Source organism: Macaca mulatta, chromosome 10, assembly GCF_049350105.2.
Source record: "Macaca mulatta isolate MMU2019108-1 chromosome 10, T2T-MMU8v2.0, whole genome shotgun sequence".
Lineage (NCBI taxonomy): Eukaryota > Metazoa > Chordata > Mammalia > Primates > Cercopithecidae > Macaca > Macaca mulatta.
The window spans coordinates 58,985,564-59,009,074 of record NC_133415.1 but is presented as its reverse complement, the minus strand read 5'-3'; the positions used below and the strand labels follow the sequence as shown (position 1 = coordinate 59,009,074).

The window sequence follows — 23,511 nt, the reverse complement described above, 5'->3', positions numbered from 1 at the left end:
GGGAAACGATGCGGCTGTCGTGGTGGTGGGTCATTTGGTTTCGGGTCGCGTGACCTCAGTGAGTGTATCCCCATGGGGGAGCCGAGAGCGCTGATGTGCCCCCCGGATGCGGGAGAGTCCACTCCAGGATCCCTGCTCCTGGAAAACCGCGTCCTCAGTGAGGGTGCAGCCCAAGCCCCTCCAGTTGGGGGCTGGCGGGGGAGGGAAGGCACTGGAGGAAGAGGCTCTGAGGTGAGTCCGCAAAGCCAGGCTGCCAGGCTAACCACGCCCAGCTTCCGCCAGACACCGACTAGGCTGCAGAGACGCTTCCAGAACATCATGTGGGTGCGCCGGCCGGCCCTGGGTGTCTGGGTCGAGGCCCCTCCAAGCCCACCTGGGAGGGCACTCCCGTCTCCCACTACCCGGGGCGCCCACCACCCCGGCCTCCGCCGTCGCTCCGCGACAGCACCCCCAGGGCCTGGCGTCCTGGGCCTCCGACTCTGCCCCGTTTGCTAACCCGGACCCTCGCCGCATCTTCCGGCTCCAGTATCCCCGGGAACCTCCTCCTTTTCATCGCTTCGACAAGACCTTCTGAGGCCACATCTCCAGGCAACATCTCTCTGTCCCCGCTTTGTTTGGCTCTCAAAATTGTGCTGTGCTCCCCCATCTCCAACAGCGTTACGTTGATTTTCGAGCTCTTCCATGCTCTCCCTGGCTCTTTGCTGGCGTCACTCGGTTTTCCGCGCATCCCCGTGCGCACGTGTTAGCTGTGCCAGCCCGGTGCGAGCTGCTGTTAGTATCGGTAGATTACAGCGAAGCTGCAGTCAGCAGCTCCTCTGCCTGGCCCTGCATACCGTGAGACTCCAGGCAGTGCCCGGGACGGCCTGGGGAACAGAGGAGGGAAAAGTCAAACCCTGCAGAGGAAGGACGAGAGCTGGCAGCCAGGTCGGCTGCAAAAGGAGAGAGAGGTGGGCAGTCCAGGCCTGGGATGAGCCAGCCTAAGCTCGAATCGCTGTGTCAATGGGCTGGTCACTTAGCCCTTTTAAGCCTCAGTTTCCTCATCTCTAAAATGTGGATAATAACAGGATCCTCACAGGGCGTCCAGAGATGGAGGCTGTGCGATGAACCCAGCCCAGGCCTGTGGAGTTTTCTGTGCTCCCTGCTGTTGCTGTTGTCATCATTAGCCACCGTTTTGCAAATCTCGGAAGCCTCTTAGACAGAAAACCAGCTGTTCTTGATGACCACTTGTGAAAGGAGAAGCAGATTTTTTAATCAGAATGATTCAAAGAACTTTCTCCCAGCAACAGTTGTTAAATCCAGGCCTTGGAATTTCTCCGAAAGAGAATTCTGCTGGGTGCCGGGCCTCACACCCAAATCCCAGCACTTTGGGAAGCCGAGGTGGGAGGATTACTTGAGGCCAGGAGTTCAAGACCTGCCTGGGCAACATAGTGAGCCCTGTATCTACAAAAAAATTAAAAAAAAAAAAATTAGCAGAGTAAGGTAGCGCATGCCTGTAGCCCCAGCTACTCAGGAGGCTAAGGCAAGAGGATTGCTTACGCCTAGGAGGTCAAGGCTGCAGTGAGCTATGATTGCACCACTGCACTGCAGCTTGACAACAGAGTGAGACCCCGTCTGTAAAGAAAACAGTAAGTACAAATAAATAAAAGAGGATTCAGTATCATCAGGCTTGAGTGGTTCCTGAGAGAGAAAAGACCTAGATCATTCCTTAAGTTCCCCCTGGAGCCCCAATATCTTGATTCTGTGACTCTTCACATCTCCCTAATTAAATTGTCTGGTTTAATCCTCTCCTTGAGTCCTCTCCTCGGCCTCTGTCCTCCCCAGCCTTGCATCCATTCCATGCTCACCTTCCATGCTGGGGATGACTTACTAACTGCCGGCTTGCAGATTCACAACTACTCAACAATATGCTGCACAGACAGACTGCCTTGCTCCATGGACACCCTCCTTTGTGCAAAGACCAACTGCTTATGGGCAGTTGGAATGTCTTCTAAGCAGACAAAAGGACTGCTCAAGTGTGCAACTATTTGGGGGCAGTGGCCACTCCCTCCACGGGTGGTTAAGGGCTGTGCTGCCTGGAGCCAGCTGCTGAGTCCTGGAGAAGAATAGAGCAGGCATGTGGACGCCACAAAAGCTGCCCAGCCCTGTGCCCCAGGCCAGCCCAGGACGCAGCACATCGTCAACATATGGGTCCCCGGGGGGTGTTCCCCTCATTTAACAATCATGACTTCCCCCTTCAGGAGACAACAAGATTTGGAAACCTTAAATGGGCTGTATGACTAAATTAAATTCCCAAGGCAGCCAGAACCAAGACGCTAATTGCCTTGGCTCATGGTTCTTACCCTCCATGAGACAGATTGGCTCATTTTTCAGGCGACTAATTATTAATTTGAAGCCATGAATAGAAAGAGATGGGAAGGACCTGTCACCTCCCGCTTGGTGAATGCTAAAGCTTTGTCATTTGCAGGCACAGGAGAGTGCTGGCAGGCCTTTGAGTGAGCCAGGCGACAAGTCAGGGGTCCCATATGTACAAACTGCATCCTGGCATTGCTTCTGCTCTGTGCAACGTGGTGGGAGCCCACTTAGAATCAACTGCCAACATCAGAGCTCATGGGACACAAGGGCCATGTTATCTGAGGCCTCAACAAATTCAGACTTCGGAGAGATTTCCAAAGTTCATATAAAAGTCTCCGCTGGTATAAAACAGTGTAATTCTGAGTTACACTGTCAGAATTTTAAAATGTTAAAGTTCTTTATACAATTTTAAACTTGTGTCCTAGCCAGGAGCAGTGGCTCACACTTGTAATCCCAGCACTTTGGGAGGCCAAGGTGGGCGGATCACCTGAGGTCAGGAGTTCAAGACCAGCCTGGCCTATATGGTGAAATCCCCGCCTCTACTAAAAATACAAAAATTAGCTAGGCATGGTGGCAGGCACCTGTAATCCCAGCTACTCAAGAGGTTGAGGCAGGAGAATTGCTTGAACCCAGGAGGTGGAGGTTTCAATGAGCCAAGATCGCACCACTGCACTCTAGCTTGGGTGACAGAGTGAGACTCTGTCACAAAAAAGAAAAAAAAAAAAAAATTGGGGGAGTGCCCAAGATGGCTGAATAGGAACAGCTCCTGCCTCCAGCTCCCAGCGTGAGTGACACAGAAGATGGGTGATTTCTGCATTTTCAACTTACGTACTGGGTTCATCTCACTGGGGCATGTCGGACAGTCAGTGCTGGTCAGCGGATGCAGCCCAACCAGCAAGAGCTGAAGCAGGGCGAGGCATCACCTCACCTGGGAAGCGCATGGGGGAAGGGAATTCCTTTTCCTAGCCAAGGGAAACTGAGACACACAACACCTGGAAAATTGGGTAACTCCCACTCTAATACTGCATTTTGCCAAAGGTCTTAGCAAACGGCACATTAGGAGATTATATCCCACACCTGGCCCAGAGGGTCCCACACCCACGAAGCCTCCCCCATTGCTAGCACAGCAGTCTGAGATCTAACTGCAAGGCAGCAGCGAGGCTGGGGGAGGGGCACCCACCATTGCTGAGCCTTAAGTAGGTAAACAAAGCTGCCAGGAAGCTCGAATTGGGTGGGGCCCACCACAGCTCAAGGACGCCTGCCTGCCTCTGTAGATTCCACCTCTGGGGACAGGGCATAGCTAAACAAAAAGCAGCAGAAACCTCTGCAGATGTAAAAGTCCCTGTCTGACAGCTTTGAAGAGAGCAGTGGTTCTCCCAGCACGGAGGCTGAGATCTGAGAATGGACAGACTGCCTGCTCAACTGGGTCCCTGACCCCTGAGTAGCCTAACTGGGAGATATCCCCCACTAGGTGCAGACCGACACCTCACACCTCACACAGCTAGGTACACCTCTGAGATGAAGCTTCCAGAGCAAGAATCAGACAGCAACACTCACTCTTCAGCAATATTCTATCTTCTGCAGCCTCCGCTGCTGATACCCAGGCAAACAGGGTCTGGAGTGGACCTCAAGCAAACTCCAAAAGACCTGCAGCTGAGGGTCCTGACTGTTAGAAGGAAAACTAACAAACAGAAAGGACAACCACATCAAAACCCCATCATTACATCATCATCATCAAAGACCAAAGGCAGATAAAACCACAAAGATGGGGAAAAAGCAGTGCAGAAAAGCTGGAAATTCAAAAAATCAGAGCGCACCTCCCCCTCCAAAGGAATGCAGCTCATTGCCAGCAACGGAACAAAGCTGGATGGAGAATTACTTTGACGAGTTGAGAGAAGAAGGCTTCAGTCAATCAAGCTTCTCAGAGCTAAAGGAGGAACTACGTACCCAGTGCAAAGAAACTGAAAACCTTGAGAAAAGAATGGATGAATGGATAACTAGAATAATCAATGCAGAGAAGACCATAAACAAACTGATAGAGATGAAAACCATGACAAAGAACTACGTGAAAAATGCACAAGCTTCAGTAACCGACTTGATCAACTGGAAGAAAGAGTATCAGTGATTGAAAATCAAATGAATGAAATGAAATGAGTAGAGAAGTATAGAGAAAAAAGAGTGGAAAGAAATGAACAAAGCCCCCAAGAAATATGGGATTATGTGAAAAGACCAAATCTACATCTGACTGGTGTGCCTGAAAGTGATGGGGAAAATGGGACCAAGTTGGAAGACACTCTGCAGGATATCATCCAGGAGAACTTCCCCAACCTAGTAAGGCAGGCCAACATTCAAATTCAGGAAATACAGAGAATGCCATAAAGACACTCCTCGAGAAGAGCAACTCCAAGACACAAAATTGTCAGATTCACCAAAGTTGAAATGAAGGAAAAAATGTTAAGGGCAGCCAGAGAGAAAGGTCGGGTTACCCACAAAGGGAAGCCCATCAGACTAACAGCAGATCTCTTGGCAGAAACTCTCCAAGCCAGAAGAGAGTGGGGGCCAATATTCAACATTACTAAAGAAAAGAATTTTCACCCAGAATTTCATATTCAGTCAAACTAAGTTTCATAAGTGAAGGAGAAATAAAATCCTTTACAGATAAGCAAATGCTTAGAGATTTTGTCACCACCAGGCCTACCCTACAAGAGATCCTGAAGGAAGCACTAAACATGGAAAGGAACAACTGGTACCAGCCATTGCAAAAACATGCCAAAATGTAAAGACCATCGATGCTAGGAAGAAACTGCATCAACTAACGAGCAAACTAACCAGCTAATATCATAATGGCAAGATCAAGTTCACACATAACAATATTAACCTTAAATGTAAATGGACTAAATGGTCCAATTAAAAGACACAGACTGGCAAATTGGATAAAGAGTCAAGACCCATCAGTCTGCTGTATTCAGGAGACCCATCTCACATGCAGAGACACACATAGGCTCAAAATAAAGGGATGGAGGAAGATTTACCAAGCAAATGGAAAACAAAAAAAAGCAGGCATTGCAATGCTAGTCTCTGATAAAACAGACTTTAAACCAACAAAGATCAAAAGAGACAAAGAAGGCCATTACATAGTGGAAAAGGGATCAATTCAACAAGAAGAGCTAACTATCCTAAACATATATGCACCCAATACAGGAGCACCCAGATTCATAAAGCAAGTCCTTAGAGACTTACAAAGAGACTTAGACTCCCATACAATAATAATGGGAGACTTTAACACCCCACTGTCAACATGAGACAGATCAACGAGACAGAAAGTTAACAAGGATATCCAGGAATTGAACTCAACTCTGCAGCAAGCAAACCTAATAGACATCTACAGAACTCTCCACCCCAAATCAACAGAATATACATTCTTCTCAGCACCACGTCACTCTTATTCCAAAATTGACCATATAGTTGGAAGTAAAGCACTCCTCAGCAAATGTAAAAGAACAGAAATTATAACAAACTGTCTCTCAGACCACAGTGTAATCAAACTAGAACTCAGGAATAAGAAACTCAATCAAAACCACTCAATTACATGGAAATGAACAACTTGCCTCTGCATGACTACTGGGTACATAACGAAATGAAGGCAGAAATAAAGATGTTCTTTGAAACCAATGAGAACAAAGATACAACATACCAGAATCTCTGGGACACATTTAAAGCAGTGTGTAGAGGGAAATTTATAGCACTAAATGCCCACAAGAGAAAGCAGGAATGATCTAAAATTGACACCGTAACATCGCAATTAAAAGAATTAGAGAAGCAAGAGCAAACACATTCAAAAGCTAGCAGAAGGCAAGAAATAACTAAGATCAGAGCAGAACTGAAGGAGATAGAGACACAAAAAACCCTTCAAAAAATCAACGAATCCAGGAGCTGGTTTTTTGAAAAGATCAACAAAATTGATAGGCCTCTAGCAAGACTAATAAAGAAGAAAAGAGAGAAGAATCAAATAGTTGCAATAAAAAATGATAAAGGGGATATCACCACTGACCCCACAGAAATACAAACTACCATCAGAGAATACTATGAACACCTCTATGCAAATAAACTAGAAAACCTAGAAGAAATGGATAATTTCCTGGACACTTACACTCTCCCAACACTAAACCAGGAAGAAGTTGAATCCCTGAATAGACCAATAGCAGGATCTGAAATTAAGGCAATAATTAATAGCCTACCAACGAAAATAAGTCCAGGACCAGATGAATTCACAGCCGAATTCTACCAGAGGTACAAGGAGGAGTTGGTACCATTCCTTCTGAAACTATTCCAATCAATAGAAAAAGAGGGAAACCTCCCTAACTCATTTTATGAGGCCAACATCATCCTGATACCAAAATCTGGCAGAGACACAACAAAAAAAGAGAAATTCAGACTAATATCCCTGATGAACATTGATGCAAAAATCCTCAATAAAATACTGGCAAACCAAATCCAGCAGCACATCAAAAAGCTTATCCACCATGATCAAGTAGGCTTTATCTCTGGGATGCAAAACTGGTTTGACATATGCAAATCAATAAATGTAATCCAGAACCAATGACAAAAACCACATGATTATCTCAATAGATGCAGAAAAGGCCTTTGACAAAATTCAACAGCCCTTCATACTAAAAACTCTCAATAAATTTGGTATTGATGGAACATATCTCAAAATAATAAGAGCTATTTATGACAAACCCACAGCCAATATCATACTGAATGGGCAAAAACTGCAAGCATTCCCTTTGAAAACTGGCACAAGACAGGGATGCCCTCTCTCACTATTCCTATTCAACATAGTGCTGGAAGTTCTGGCTAGGGCAATCAGGCAAGAGAGAGAAATAAAGGGTATTTGGTTAGGAAAAGAAGAAGTCAAATTGTCCCTGTTTGCAGATGATATGATTGTATATTTAGAAAACCCCATCATGTCAGCCCAAGATCTCCTTAAGCTGATAAGCAACTTCAGCAAAGTCTCAGGATACAAAATCAATGTGCAAAAATCACAAGCATCCTTACACACCAGTAACAGACAAACAGAGAGCCAAATCATGAATGAACTCCCATTCACAATAGCTTCAAAGAGAATAAAATACCTAGGAATCCAACTTACAAGGGAAGTAAAGGACCTCTTCAACGAGAACTACAAAACACTGCTCAAGGAAATAAAAGAGGACACAAACAAATGGAAGAACATACCATGCTCACAGATAGGAAGAATCAATATCATGAAAATGGCCATACTGCCCAAGGTAATTTATAGATTCAATGCCATCCCCATTAAGCTACCAATGACTTTCTTCACAGAATTGGAAGAAACTGCTTTAAAGTTCACATGGAACCAAAAAAAACTCCGCATTGCCAAGACAATCCTAAGCCAAAAGAACAAAGCTGGAGGCATCACACTACCTGACTTCAAACTATACTACAAGGCTACAGTAACCAAAACAGCATGGTACTGGTACCAAAACAGAGATATAGACCAATGGAACAGAACAGAGCCCTCAGAAATAATACCACACATCTACAGCCATCTGATCTTTGACAAACCTGACAAAAGCAAGAAATGGGGAAAGGATTCCCTATTTAATAAATGGTGCTGGAAAAATTGGCTAGCCATAAGTAGAAAGCTGAAACTGGATCCTTTCCTTACTCCTTATATAAAAATTAATTCAAGATGGATTAGAGACTTAAATGTTAGACCTAAAACCATAAAAACCCTAGAAGAAAACCTAGGCAATACCATTCAGGACATAGACATGGGCAAGGACTTCATGTCTAAAACACCAAAAGCAACGGCAACAAAAGCCAAAATTGACAACTGGGATCTAATTAAACTAAAGAGCTTCTGCACAGCAAAAGAAACTACCATCAGAGTGAACAGGCAACCTATAGAATGGGAGAAAATTTTTGCAATCTACTCATCTGACAAAGGGCTAATATCCAGAACCTACAAAGAACTCAAACAAATTTACAAGAAAAAAACAAACAACCCCATCAAAAAGTGGGCAAAGGATATGAAAAGACACTTCTCAAAAGAATACTTTCATACAGCCAACAGACACATGAAAAAATGCTCATCATCACTGGCTATCAGAGAAATGCAAATCAAAACCACAATTAGATACCACTTCACACCAGTTAGAATGGCAATCATTAAAAAGTCAGGAGACAACAAGTGCTGGTGAGGATGTGGAGAAATAGGAACACTTTTACACTGTTGGTGGGACTGTAAACTAGTTCAACCATTGTGGAAAACAGTGTGGCGATTCCTCAAGGATCTAGAACTAGAAATACCATTTGACCCAGCCATCCCATTACTGGGTATATACCCAAAGGATTATAAATCATGCTGCTATAAAGACACATGCACACGTATGTTCATTGTGACACTATTCAAAATAGCAAAAACTTGGAATCAACCCAAATGTCCATCAGTGACAGACTGGATTAAGAAAATGTGGCACATATACACCATGGAATACTATGCAGCCATAAAAAAGGATGAGTTCATGTCCTTTGTAGAGACATGGATGCAGCTGGAAACCATCATTCTCAGCAAATTATCACAAGAACAGAAAACCAAACACCGCATGTTCTCACTCATAGGTGGGAATTGAACAATGAGATCACTTGGACACAGGAAGGGGAACATCACACACCGGGGCCTATTGTGGGGAGTGGGGAGTGGGGAGTGATAGCATTAGGAGATATACCTAATGTAAATGACGAGTTAATAGGTGCAGCACACCAACATGGCACATGTATACACATGTAACAAACCTGCATGTTATGCACATGTACCCTAGAACTTAAAGTATAATAAAAAAAAAAACAAAAAACTTGTGTCCCATGAATAAACCACACCTTTGACCCTATTAATATTTTTAATAAACTCTACAATTATCTTGGGAATGGTACAACTTCTTTGCACTGTATTTTGGTATATTAAAGGCATTCATTACTCATTAAACACAAACAACTAGGCCAGGCATGGTGGCTCATGCCTGTAATCCCAGTCCTTTGGCTGAGGTGGGTGGATGACCTGCGGTCAGGAGTTTGAGACGGGCCTGGTCAATACGGTGAAACCCCATCTCTACTAAAAATACAAAAAAATTAGCCGGGCGTGGTGGCAGGCACCTGTAGTCCCAGCTGCTCTGGAGGCTGAGGTGGGAGAATGGCCTGAACCTGGGAGGCGGAACTTGCAGTGAGCCGAGATCAGGCCACTGCACTCCAGCCTGGGCAACAGAGCGAGACTCTGTCTCAAAAAAAAAAAAAATTATCCGGGCTTGGTGGTGCATGCCTGAGGCAGGAGAATCGCTTGAACCCAGGAGATGGAGGCCACAGTAAGCAGAGATCATGCCTTTGCACTCCAGCCTGGGCAAAAAGAGCAAAACTCCATGTCGAAAAAATAAATAAAATAAAATAAATGCAAACAACTAAAATTTACCATAACTTTTGGTAACTCATTTTCTCCCCAGCTTTCTATTATTTAAAGTTTCAAATATATAGAAGAATTGATAGTATTTACAATGAATCCCCATAGATCTACCACATACATTCTACAATTAATGCTATCAATTGTAAATCAAAGAACATGACTGAGGCAAGCCTCAATCATTTTAGGAAGTTGATTTGCCAAGGTTAGTGACATGCCCAGGAAAGACCATAGATCCACAGGAAAAATTGTGGTCCATACCTTTCCTGAAGAGGGTCTGGGGATGTCAATATTTAAAACGAAAAGAGTGGGTATTGGAGAAAGAGGAGGAAATTTTTTAAAGGTGTGGGTAGATAAGAGGCAAATGGTTGTATTCTTTTGAGCCTTTGATCAGCCTTACATGTGAGAGGAGGACAGAGAAACAGGCACTTATGCTTTCATGTAGCTCAGTGATTCTACATTTTTACATTAAATAAAATAGACATGGGGCAGAGGAAGTAATCAGATATGCATTTGTATCGGTGAGCAGCAAGACGAATTTGAGTTCTGTCCTTTGTACCACAGTCTATCACATTTTTTGTGCATTTCACATGAAGTTGCTGGCATCAGAGCGCTTTGCCTCTAAACACCTCAGCATGCATACCATTACCAGCCATGTTTATGGGGATTTGGGGGTAAAACTTATATAGAATGTCACATCCACTCCAAAGCTCACCTTCCGTGAGTTTGGACATGTGTACCCCTGTCAAGATGCACAGGATTCATGCCCTCAGAAGCCTGGCGTCCCTTCCCAGTCAATCCTGTCCCACCCCCAACTCATCCCCAGTCCAGCCCCACAGGCAACCACAGTTCATTTTTTTCACCATAGTTATAACTCATTTTTGCTATAATATTTATATCCCAATATACCTGGAACCTCAATAAGTAAAAGTGGTCCAGGGCCCTGTCATCTTCCATGAGGTCCAGAGAGCCTCCTTACTATTCTTCTTTTTTTTTTTTAATTGCCAAATCATCAATGTGCCCCTCCAGATCTGAGAAGGTGAAGGGCCAATTACAAAACACAAGCTGGCTTTAAGTCCATGAGTCTGCAAGATGTCTTTTTCTTTTCTGCAAACAGGGAATATTAAGCCTGGTTGCTTTGCCTGTTCTCATGGGACACTTTAAAACAAGCAAAGTGTACACTTTGTTGAAGAACACAGAGCTCTCAGAATCTTTTGAATTGGAAATACAATCTCAAAAAAGAAAAAACAGAATTAGAGATTGATGTAAAAATCCCATTTTTTAGGCAAAAATCAACAATGGATGCTAAAATTAATGGGTGGAAAGTTGAGTAAGAAGATATTTACCTAGTCTCAAAGTATCTCCAATGAGATACTTAGCAATTTCAAAAGGAAATATGGTAACATGGCAGTGGAGAGGCCTGGCAGACGCCGCCTAAACCAGGGATGAACTCCAGCATCATCAGTGATCGGACAAACTGAAACCCACGCCTTCTTGCAGGACACGCAGAACAGGTACATCACTGCGGTGGTATTCTTTTTTTTTTTTTTTTTGAGACGGAGTCTCGCTCTGTTGCCCAGGCTGTAGTGCAGTGGCCGGATCTCGGCTCACTGCAAGCTCTGCCTCCCGGGTTTACGCCATTCTCCTGCCTCAGCCTCCCGAGTAGCTGGGACTACAGGCGCCTGCCACCTCGACCGGCTAGTTTTTTGTTTGTTTGTTTGTTTGTTTTGTATTTTTTTTAGTAGAAACAGGGTTTCACCGTGTTAGCCAGGATGGTCTCGATCTCCTGACCTCGTAATCCACCCGTCTTGGCCTCTCAAAGTGCTGGGATTACAAGCTTCAGCCACAGTGCCCGGCTGGTGGTATTCTTGATGAAACCACATCATCTGAATCTATCAGATGAACCCCAAATTAAGTGTCATTTAATAAAACAATTTACTCTCAAAAACAGTCAAGGTCATGGGAAAAAAAGACTGAAGAATTGTTTCATATTAAAGGAAATGAGAAATGACAGCTGATTGCAAGACATGATCAAAGACTCTTTTGCTATAAAGGACGTTAAATGGAACAACAGCAAAATCTGATGAAGATACATAAATTATAAAGAGTATTATATCAAGGAGTGTTAATTTCCTAATTTTAATAACTGTACTGCTGTTGTGAAGAGAAGATACTTGTTATTTTATAACAGCTTTGCTGAGATATAATTTTTGTACCATAAAATTCATCCTATTAAAAATTCATTCCATGGTTTTAGCATATTCATAGTTACGGAATTATCACTTAGATTGTTTTAGAATATTTTCTTTGCTCCAAAAAGGAAACCATTAGCAGCCATTTAGCCACTGTTCCTTCCTTCCTTCCTCCTTCCAGCCTCTGGCAACCACGAATCTACTTTTTATCTCTGTGGATTTGCCTATTTGAACAGTCCATGTAAATGGAAACATCCAGTATGTGGCCTTTGTGTCTGACTTCCCTCACTTAGCAGAATGTCTTCAAGGTTCATGCAGGTTGCAGCATGTCAGAATGTCACTCTTGTTGTGGCTGAGTAGTATTCCACTGTGTGGGTCTACCACCTTGTGTTTATCCATTTATCAGTGGACAGACATTCGGGTTGTGAATAGTGCTTTTAAGTTAGGGTCTTACTCTGTCACCCAGGCTAGAGTGCAGTGGTGCTATCTCAGCTCACTGCAGCCTTGATCTCCTGGGTTCGAGCAATCCTCCCATCTCAGCCTTCCAAGTAGCTGGGACTACAGGCATCCACCATCACGCCCTGCTAAATTTTGTATTTTTTTTAGAGATGGGGTCTCACTGTGTATCCCAGGCTGGTCTTGAACTCCTGGCCTCAAGCAATCCTCCTGCCTTGGCCTCCCAAAGTATTGGGATTACAATAATGAACCACTGTGCAAGGCCTATTTTTAACTTTTTGAGGAATTCTCAAACTGTTTTCCAGAACAACTGCTCCATTTTACAATCCCACCAGCAATGCATGAGAGTTCTAATTTCTCTCTCTTTTTTTTTTTTCAGACAGAGAGTCACTGTCACTCAGACTGGAGTGCAGTGTCATGATCTCGGCTCACTGAAGCCTCTTTCCCGGGTTGAAGTGATTCTCCTGCCTCAGCCTCCAGAGTAACTGGAATTACAGGCCTGTACCACCACACCTGGCTAATTTTTTTGTATTTTCAATAGAGATGGAGTTTCGACATGTTGGCCAGGGTGGTCTCGAACACCTGACTTCAAGTGATCCGCCCACCTTGGCCTACCAAAGTGCCAGGATCACAGGCTTGAGCCACTGCACCCGGATGAGCGTTCTAATTTCTTCACATCCTCACTAATACTTGTTTTCCTCTCCTTTGTTTAAATCAGAGACAACCTAATGAAAGTGAAGTGATATCTCATAGTTCTGATTTTCATTTCCATGATGTCTAATGATGTTGAGCATATTTTCATAGCTTTGTTGGCCCTTTGTATGTTTTCACTGGAGAAAAGTCTATTCAAGACTTTTCACCGTTTTTTAATTGGGTTGTTTAAGTTCTGAGAGTTATTTATATGTTCTGGAAAGTAAGCCCTTCTTACACATATAATTTGCAAATATTTTCTCTCATCCTGTAGATTTTCTTTTCACTTCTTGAAAGTGTTCTTTGATGCACAAAAGTTTTTAATTTTGATGGGTTGCAGTTTATCTAGCTTTTCTTTTGCCATCTGTGTCATAGCTATTGTCATAGCATTATATTGCCAAATTCAAAGTTATGAAGATTTATCCCTACATTTTTGTCCTAAAAGTTTTACAGTCTTAGCTCTGTGGTTAGGTCTTTGATCCACTTTGAGTTAATCTTTGTATACAGTATGCAGTATAGTCATTCTTTTGCATGTGGATATACAGTTGCCCCAGAATTATTTGTAGAAGAGACTTTTTTCCAATAAATGATCTTGGCACCCTTGTTGAAAATTAATTGAACATAGATGTATTGGTTTATTTCTGGACCCTCAGTTCCATTTCATTGGTCCATCGTTATGCCACAACCATGCTTCTTTGATTACTGTAGCTTTGTAGTCAAACTTTGAAATTGGAAAGTGTGTGTCTGCAAACTTTTTTTTTTTTTTCAAGATTGTTTTGGCTATTTGGGGTCTCTTGCAATTCCAGATGAATTTTAGAATCAGCTTTTTCATTTCTGCAAAAAAAAGACCATTGGAATTTTGAAAGGCATTGCAATGCATCTGTAGGTCACTTTCAGAGCACTGCCATTCTAACAATTCCACATCTCCCAATCCACAAACACAAAGTGGCTTCCCATTTGGGTCTTTTTAAGTTTCTTTCAGCAATGTTTTATAATTTTCAGTGCATAAATCTTGCACCTCTTGGTTTAAATTTGTTCCTATGTATTTTATTCTTTTTTGTGCTATTATAAATAGAATTGTTTTCTTTCTTTATTTTTTTTAATAGAGACAGGATCTTGCTCTGTTGCCCAGGCTGGAGTACAATGGTGATCCTAGCTCACTGTAGTCTCAAACTCCTGGGCTCAAGTGATCCTCCTACCTCAGCCTGCTGAGTAGCTGGGACTATAGGCAAACGCCACCACACCTGGCAATTTTTTTTAAGAGAAGCTGGGACTATAGGCAAACGCCACCACACCTGGCAATTTTTTTAAGAGACTGGGTCTTGCTCTCTTGCCTAGGCTGGTTTTGTACTCCTGGCCTCAAGCAATCCTCCTACCTCAGTCTCCAGAAGTGCTGGGATTACAGACATGAGCCACCACACTCAGACAAGATTGTTTTCTTAATTTATTTCTCAGGTTGTTCATTGCTAGTGTATAGAAGTACAACTAATTTAATGTATTGACCTTGTACACTGCAAATTTGCTGAACTTGTTTATTAGCACTAGTGGATTTTTTATGAATTCCTTAAATTTTTTTATATGTAAAATTATGTCATGTGCAATAGAGATAATTTTACTTCTTGCTTTCCAATTTAGATGCCTTTTTTTCTTGTCTAATTTCTTTGGCTAGGACTTCTAGTGCAATGTTGAATGGAAGTGGCAAAAGTGGGTATCCATTCCTTATTCCTGATTTTATAAGGAATGATGTCAGTCTTTCACCTTTGACTGGGATGTTAGTTGTGGGATTTTCACAAATGTTCTTTATTATATTGAAGAAGTTTCCTTCTACTCCTAGTTTGTCAATTGCTTTTATCATAAAAAGGTGTTCAATTTTGTCAAATGCTTTTTCTGCATTGATGGAGGTGATCATGTTTCTTTCCTTCATTCTATCAATGTAGTATATACAACGGATTAATTTTCATATATTGAACCACTCTTGCATACCTGGAATAAGTCCCACTTGGTTATGATGTGCACTTCTCTAAAGACGTTGAATTAGATTTGCTAGTTTTTTGTATTTATACTGTTATGGACTGAATTGTGTTCCCCCAAAATTTATAGATTAAATCTCTAACCCCTAATATGGCTGATTTAGAGATAGGGCCTTTAGAAGGTAATTAAGGTTAATAAGTTCATAAGGCCTAATTCAACAGGATTGGTGGCCTTAGAAGAAGAGGAAGAGAGAAATATCTCTCCCTCTCTCTTTCATCACATGCACTCAGAGCTAAGGCCATCTGAGTACTGCAGTGACAAGGTGGCCATCTGCAAATAAGGAAAGAGCCCCCTCCAGACAACCTCACTGGGCCTTCATCTGGGACTTCCAGCCTCCGGTACTATGAGAAATAAATGCCTGTTGTTTAAACCACCCAATCTATAGCATTTTGTTATGGCAACCCAACCTGACTAATATGTGTACTAACAAGGGATATGATCTATATTTTTCTTTTCTTGTGATGTCTGCATCTGACTTTGGTATCAGGATAATGCTGGCCTCAGATAATTAGTTAGAAAGCTTTCCCTCCTCTTCTATTTTTTGGAAGAGTTTGAGAAGGATTGTTGTTAATTCTTGTGTGAGCACTACTTTGCAATCCTTAATGACACACACGCAGATATTCACATAATAAATCTTAAAATATCTATGTATTGACAAAGTATTGAAATACATACATAAACTACCAGGTAAGACTGACAGTCTGAATATAGGGGTTCAGCATTTTATTCTTCCTTAAACGATATCTTCTGTTTGGGAAAATAATTTTAGTGTTAAATTTGCAATAACATATTGTTTTTAATGTGTATGTCCAACAGTGATTTTTATATAGACAGTTTTCAATATTTCATTGTTTCTCAGCATACTCCAACTCATTAAATCTTTCCCAGTCTTCCTCCTGGGCATGCATATATGTCAACACCAGTTCATTTTCCCATCCAGGGTACTCATTGAGCCTTGTGTTTCAGGAAACTTTGACCTGAGTATAACATACCAAGGACAAAATCTCTGTGACAGGTGACACAAATAAATATCGAAAACTTAAATTCACCAGAACAGAGAACCACCACAGTCTCATGCTGGATGTCAAGAAAAGTGCCATGAATTTCATCACCAAGAAGGTGTCCTAGAAACATCAATAAAGCTCTTAATACTAAAAGAAAAAAAATAATTTCTGCAGATTTCAAATACGATCTTTTCAGAATATACTTTCACGACTCAGCCTCCTGACATAACTGAGACTCCAGGTGCACACCACCACACTCAGTTGATATTTCTTACATTTTTTTTAGTGGTGGGGTCTTGAAATGCCCAGGCTGGTCTGAAACTACTCGTGGAATCTAGCAATCCTCCCACCACGGCCTCCCAAAATGTTGGGATTACAGGTGTGAGCCTCCACCCAGCCAGAAGATACTTTTCCTACAAACTTGTGTTCATAGCTTATATGTCTGTTATACAACTAAAGTGAGAGTAAACACATATTTGGTCTGAGGTATAATTCCATGGACTTTCCATGGATCATCAATTTTCAAAAATTTAGAATGCATGGAATTGTACTCAACATTACACTGTGATGAAAAGACTGCAATGGCACATTAGGGCCTTGCAGCCATCTCAGGTTGTCATTGTGAACATTGGTCATAGTTTAATAAAACTGGGGAAATGCTGAAGTCAGCTTAAAAGAATTCTGAAGAATAAGATTTACTATTATTACCCTGAGAAGTCTTGAGCTACCTTAGAAACAAGAAACAAAACCTAATAACATTTAAAGTTGGAGCAGAAAAAAATCCAGTCAACCTGAAATTTTTTTTAATGACAAATTTTCAGTTAGAATTTTTGTTTTGAGAAAAATAAGCTTAGTATAGAAATAAGATAAGAAAAAGACATAAGAGATAAGAAATAAGATAAGAAAAATAAGTTTAGTATAGAAATAAGATAGTCAATTTCTTTTCCATAAAATCAGTAAGTGGTAGTAAATCTGTCCATTATATTGAAGACCACCAAAAATGGGATTGCTGTGATGCATTTCAAATAGGAAAATGTTACGGATATTTTAATGTGTAAAAGGTATTTTCCTGCAGTAGCCCCTGAGGTATTAATATTTTGTTTTTCAGGAAGTTCACTCTCTATTAGGATATACCTATTTTTAAAGATTAGTAACTAATCATAATTTCCTTAATAAGGGAGCAAGTACCAAATTTCAAGAGAGCCATTATGATAATTCGTTCAGATTTTTCACAAAGATTTCTCTAGCTGTTTCCAAACAGTCTATGGAAAACTCACCCTTTAGGGATAAAACACTTGAGAACAATTGAAGTGTACAATGTAATCCTGAATTAACATAGCAATTATTTTACAAAAAAAAAATCTCTATATCAACAAGAAAAATAATCTTTGGGATAATAGTAAAAGAAAGAAACAAAATGAACGTAAATGACTCCAAAGCTGAATTTACCTGGACTTCTTCAGAAACTCCATTTTATGCCATCCAGGTCTGAGTTAATTAAAGGAACCTGTGAAAACAGTCGCATGTGTCTGTGTTTTTGTGAAAAGAAAAAATCGGTTTCCTTTATTTGAGGTCTAAAGTATTTTTCTCTTCCTCCATTCTTCCTCTTTAATGGGTTGTAAATTCTTATGATTTGTCAGTAAGTTAGAATTCATAAGCTCTTCATGAGTGGGTGTGTCTTGTGTATTCTAGCCCACTAAGGAATAAATTTCCAAAGCAGGCTTGTTTTTCCCTTAAAATAATTAATTAGCTAACCAGTTTAAGAAGGAAGTTGCAGAAGGGAGGACAAAGCACCAGTGATCTCGCTTCTCAGTTTCAATAATTTGAAATTATGACTCATCAGAGAAAATGACTGATACTCTGCTTATCAGAACACTGCTAACTTTCTATCAATGAATGTGAGTCATACAGCCACCAAAGAAAAAATGAAGAGCCACCTGGCAGAGACAAATATATTGTGGCCGGAGGAAAGAGATTATTCGGAGACACACATAGCTCTTTGACTTCTTTGATCCCTAGGGAATATTTCAAAGTTTGCAGAAAAGAAAAGCAGCAGACGTCTTCTGGAGGAGAATCAATCTGATTTTCAAATGTAATGGCCAAAAAGATGGCATTTGTACTTGGCCTCACATTTAAATTAGTTAGAACTTCAAAAATGCTAACTTTCCTAGTTCCAAGAAACAAGCATTCATTTTCCTCTTTGAGTGTCTAATACTGGTTAAAATTCAGTGTTTCTAGATACTTCAATCATCAGTTCTACTAAACAAGGTAACGTTATCATTGTATCCCGGGCTGAACACTCCAAGTTCTCTAAAACTTGTAAACAGGATTGCTCTCATTGCCATTCAGAGAGATGACTTCCTTCTTAGCAGTGGATGTCAGCTTACTCCGGGTAATGTCAGTATTTTTAAAAGCATGTAGAAGAAAGATGCCAAAGATAATAGTGAAGAATTCACTTAGGGTCTTGATGATATCTCCAGCCTTCATGCCATACCACTCTTGGAGTAAGATGGCAGAGCAAGTCACTACCATGGATGTGAAGAACGCAAAATAAATGGGAGTCACAGGAGATGTAGTAACGGTGTCCAGTGCCTTGAGATAGTTAATCTGTGTAGTCACCAAAAGCACAAGTATAGCCAGCAAAACAGTGACCAGGGGATGCTTCTAAACTGTCTTCCATTCTAGTAATTCCTTAATGGCAATTCCCAGGCCTTTGGCAGAAGAAACTGAAAATGCTCCAGTCAAAGAACAGATTGAAATATAGACCAATATATTGATCTGTCCTTTCTTGGGAGCCACAATCAAAATCAGTACCAAGAAGATCACAATTATGATCACAGCAAAGGAAATAAATCCTGGGTCTCTCAATTTCATTTCCATTTCATGCAAAGTGACTTCCTCTTCTTGTGGGGCATGGATAACCATCACAGTTAACCCCAATATGCAGCCTGTTTTCCCATAAATGTTCAAGTGCTCATTTAAAAAAATAAGAAGATAATATTGCACTTACGAGAACACTCAGAGGGCCGGGAGGGTGGGGGTGACCAAGATGGCAGGTGCAAAAGCATAAGCCACAAAATGTACAGCCTCTCCTGCTCCCATGGCTAGCACTCCTGCCCCCTAGAGCCATCTTTCAGATCAGAATGTCCACCTTGTCCAGCTCTAGTGACGCCTTTTTTGACCAGTTGCAAGAGACCCTTCTTTTTCAATATGAAGCTGGAGCCAATAAAAATACTGGAGGTTACTGCCAGTACCTAGCCCACATAAAGACTGTATTTGTTTTTGCTGAAATGCTCAAGTTGGTTATGCTGGAATTCAGGTCCGTGTAGAGGACCGGAGAAGCAGCTGTGACACTTCTGTGATCTCACACCAAGCCTGGGAGGAGTTTGGACAGACCAGAGACAGCACATATCCTTCTCGGCAGGGCTCTCTGTGCCACAGCCTCACATGGGTCCCCATGTTCCTGGACGGGGCTCCTGGATGCAGATACTCTCTCCTCAGTCACCTGGGCCTCTCCTCCCCATGGACCTGCCAGATTGTTGTTAATTCTTTTTTAAAGAAAACTGCTCTATTGAGGTAAAATGAACATATAAAAAGCTGTATATATTGAATGTATCCATTTCGATAAGTTTGGGGATAAATTGTACCTGTGAAACCATCACCACCATCAAGGTTATAAACACATCCATCACCTCCCAAAGTTTCCTCCCACCCCTTTATTATTGTTATTATTATTGTTATTGAGACAGAGTCTTGCTCTGTCACCCAGGCTGGAGTGTAGTGGCATGATCATGGCTCACTCCAACCTCCGCCTCCCAGACTTAAGTGATCCTCCCACATCAGCCTCCTGAGCAGCTGGGATCACAGGCACAGGCCACCATGCCCAGCTAATTTTTGTATTTTTAGTAGAGACAGGGTTTCACCGTGTTGGCCAGGATGATCTTGAACTCCTGACCTCAAGTTATCCACCTACCTTGGCCTCCCAAAGTGCTGGGATTACAGCTGTGAACCACTGCACCCAGCCCCTTTATTATTTGTATTTGGATTTTGTTTTTGTCACTGTTTTGATAATAACACCATAAGATCAACTTGCCTTAGTAAATTTTAGGTATACAATGCAGTATTTTTAGCTATAGGCATCATGCCGCACAGATCTCCAGAGCTCATTCATCCTGGATAACTGAAGCTTGGTACCTTCTGATCATCATCTCCCCATTTCCCCCTCCCTCCAGCCCGTGAAAACCACCATTCTACTCTCTGTTTTTTTTTTTTTTTTTCTTTTGAGACGGAGTCTCACTCTGTTGCCCAGGCTGGAGTGCAGTGGCCAGATCTCAGCTCACTGCAAGCTCCGCCTCCCGGGTTTACATCATTCTCCTGCCTCAGCCTCCTGAGTAGCTGGGACTATAGGCGCCTGCCACCTTACCCAGCTAGTTTTTGTATTTTTTTGGTAGAGACAGGGTTTCACTGCATTAACCAGGATGGTCTCGATCTCCTGACCTCGTGATCTGCCCGTCTCGGCCTCCCAAAGTGCTGGGATTACAGGCTTGAGCCACCACGCCCGGCCTACTCTCTGCTTTTAGGAGTTTGATTATTTTAGAGTCCACATTGCTATGGTTTGAATGATGACATCCCTCCAAAATTTATGTTGAAGCCATCCCCAATGCAGTAGTATTAAGAGGTATGGTCTTTGGGATGTGATTAAGTCATGAGGGCTCTACTCTTATGAATGGGATTAGCACCCTTATTTAAAGGCTCAAGGTCAAAAGGAGTGCTCTCTCACCTTCTGTCTTCCTCCATGTGAGAACACATGCATCTCCTCTGGAGGAAGCAGCAACAAGACACCATCTTGGAAGCAGGGAGCAGCCTTCATCAGACACCAATGCTAGTGTCTTGATCTTAGACTTCCCAGCCTCCAGAAACATAAGAAACAAATTTCTGCTGTTTATAAGTTACCCAGTCCCAGATATTTTGTTATAGCAGCACAAATGGGCTAAGATACACCCATAAATGAGATCCTGCAGTATTTGTCTTTCTGTGCCTGACTTACTTTGTTTAACATAATGTCCTCCGGGTCCATCTATGTCATCACAAATGGCAGGATTTCCTTCTTTTTAAGGACTAAATAATATTCCTTTGTATGTATATACTATAATATCTTTTTATTAAGTGAAATCAAGCTTGTTAAGGAAGTAAAGGAATATAAGAATGACTACTCCATAAGCAGAGCAGTCCTGAGGCTGCTGGTTGGCTGTTTTTATGGTTCTCTTGATTATGTGCTAAACAAGGGATGGATTATTCATGAGTTTTCAAGGAAAGGGGTGGGCAATTACCAGAACTGAGGGTTCCTCCCCTTTTTAGACCATATAGGGTAACTTCCTGACGTTGTCATGGCATTTATAAACTGTTGTGGTGTTGGTGGGATGTCTCTTAGCATGCTAATGCATTATAATTAGTGTATAATGAGCCAGAGGTCACTTTCATTGCCATCTTGGTTTTGATGGGCTTTGGCCAGCTTCTTTACTGCATTCTTTTATCAGCAAGGTGTTTGTAACCTGTTGTGCCAACCTCCTATCTCATTCTGTAACTTAGAATGCCTAACCTCCTGGGATGCAGCTCAGTGGATCTCAGCCTTATTTTACCCAGCCCCTATTCAAGATTGAGTTGCTCTGGTTCAAACACCTCTGGCATATTTCCCCCCTCCCTTTTACAAGGGAACCCTTAATCCTAAAGGCTGTAAGCAGATGAAATCTATCCTCTTCAACTTCTTCAGGCTGAATAGGGGCAATGATATTCCCACCTAACTATTAGGGCATCTCATATCCAGGGTAGAGAGGAGCTGAGTCAGAAAGCATCATTATGGTGAAAAACAGCCCCAAAACAACTGATGAGACTAGAATCTAATAACAAGTGTACCATAGTTTTTGAAACATAATTTTTCTCTCTCCAGTCTCACATTTTTACTAAAGACAAATCATGGTAGGATGGATTTGTTTCAAAAAATAAGCTTTAGCCTTATACTTGGTCAGATTATTTGTAAAGTGCAGCAAGAATAATTTTTCACATAGGCTTTTTTAATTGGCTTTGATGGAACGTTGTTCCACAAAATGAATCTCAGATAAGACTTTTTTCAAAGCCAAGCCCAGCATTGAGTTTGTACCCTCAAATACCTATAAGTTGGAAAATTCCTTTCCTCTTGAGGTCACAAGGTAATATGGGGCTCCTGGGCCTGTTAGAAAGTGACATGCTTGGCCAGGCACTGTGGCTCAAGCCTGTAATCCCAGCACTTTGGGAGGCCAAGGAAGGCACACAATGAGGTCAGGAGTTTGAGACCAGCCTGGCCAATATGGTGAAACCCTGTCTCTACTAAAAATACAAAAATCAGTTGGGCGTGGTGGCGTGCACCTGTAGTCCCAGCTACTTGGGAGGCTGAGACAGCAGAATTGCTTGAACCTGGGAGGCGGAGGTTGCAGTGAGCTGAGATTGCACCACTGCACTCCAGCCTGGGTGACAGAGTGAGACTCCATCTCAAGGCTACCACAGCTTTTTTTCTGTTTGGCAGAGCCTACCACAGCTCAGCAAAGCCACTGTAGCCAGACTGCCTTTCTAGATTCCTCCTCTCTTGGCAGGGCATCTCTGAAAGAAAGGCTGTAGCCCCAGTCAGGGGCTTATAGATAAAACTCCCATCTCCCTGGGACAGAGCACCTGGGAGAAGGAGCAGCTACGGGGTCAGCTTCAGCAGACAAAGATTCCTGCCTGCCAGTTCTGAAAAGAGCAGCAGATCTCCCAGCACAGTGCTCGAGCTCTGCTAAGGGACAGACAGCCTCCTAAAGTGGGTCTCTGACCCCCATGCCTCCTAACTGGGAGACATCTCTTAGCAACGGTCGACAGACACCTCATACAGGAGAGCTCCGGCTGGCATCCGGAGGGTGCCCCTCTGGGACGAAGCTTCCAGAAGAAGGAACAGGCAGCAATCTTTCCTGTTCTGCAGCCTCTGCTGGTGATACCCAGGCAAACAGGGTCTGGAGTGGACCTCCAGCAACTCCAGCAGACCTGCAGCAGAGGAGTCTGTTAGAAGGAAAACTAACAAACAGAAAGGAATAGAATCAACATCAACAAAAAGAATGTCCACCCAAAAACTCCATCCAAAGGTCACCAACATCAAAGAACAAAGGTAGACAGTGCCATGAAGATGAGGAAAAAACAATGCAAAAAGGCTGAAAATTCCAAAAACCAGAATGCCTCTTCTCCTCCAGAGTATCACAACTCCTCACCAGCAAGAGAACAAAACTGGATGGAGAATGAGTTTGAC

The 23,511-nt window shown here is 42.3% G+C and overlaps 1 pseudogene; it reads right to left on the bottom strand.

Moving 5' to 3' along the window:
- Positions 1–18,308: 18,308 nt before the first annotated feature.
- On the bottom strand, positions 18,309–19,782 carry LOC107000521 (magnesium transporter NIPA3 pseudogene; annotated as a pseudogene).
- Between the last annotated feature and the right edge of the window lie 3,729 nt (positions 19,783–23,511).